This window comes from Lygodium microphyllum, chromosome 1 (genome assembly GCF_053477565.2).
Source record: "Lygodium microphyllum isolate KBCC chromosome 1, Lygodium_microphyllum_v1.1.10, whole genome shotgun sequence".
Taxonomy (NCBI): Eukaryota; Viridiplantae; Streptophyta; class Polypodiopsida; order Schizaeales; family Lygodiaceae; genus Lygodium; species Lygodium microphyllum.
This window is the reverse complement of record NC_141135.1, coordinates 29865132-29865814: the sequence shown is the minus strand read 5'-3', so window position 1 is coordinate 29865814 and position 683 is coordinate 29865132.

The following is a 683-nucleotide window of genomic DNA, read 5'->3' as shown; positions in this document are numbered from 1 at the left end:
GATTCTTTAGCTCTTGTCCTCTCTCACTCCTTTTACCTCAATCTTTGGCAAAACCATGGGTAAAGTGCATCAATCATCATCCTCATCACTTGAACTTAAATTGGAATATGAATCCAAAACATTTTTATATCTTTCCTTGAGCTTTTAAGCTCTACTGATGTAAGCAATCTCCCAACATGCTTAACACTTAAACAATACTTGACTTTCTTACCTTCATGATCATCATGCCATTCATAAGCATCATGAAGATTACCCTCAAAAGAAATCAACATTTTCCATGCTTTATCCATCTTGAAACTTGAATCCTTCTTTGTTGATGTTGAAAACTTCTTGTGGATACAATTGAACTTCTCGAATAAATAAACCATGTAGAAATACTTATATGATTCCCTTCTTCACAAGGCTCATAAACATAATGACAACATTTCGAAGTATGCCCATGCTCAAAGAAAACTTTGCAACTTTTCATCTTCTTCAATTTTCCCATTATATTATACTCAAAGATTACAAAACCCTTAATGCTTTTTGGGCTTTGCAAAACAAATTTGCTACCATATGCACTCTCTCCAAAACATATCAATGAGTGTGGTTGCATGAAAAACCATCCATAGAAATCATGATCATAAAGAAAACCAGGGTACAAACCTTCGAGTACTTGTGGAACAAGTATCATCTTTATCCTT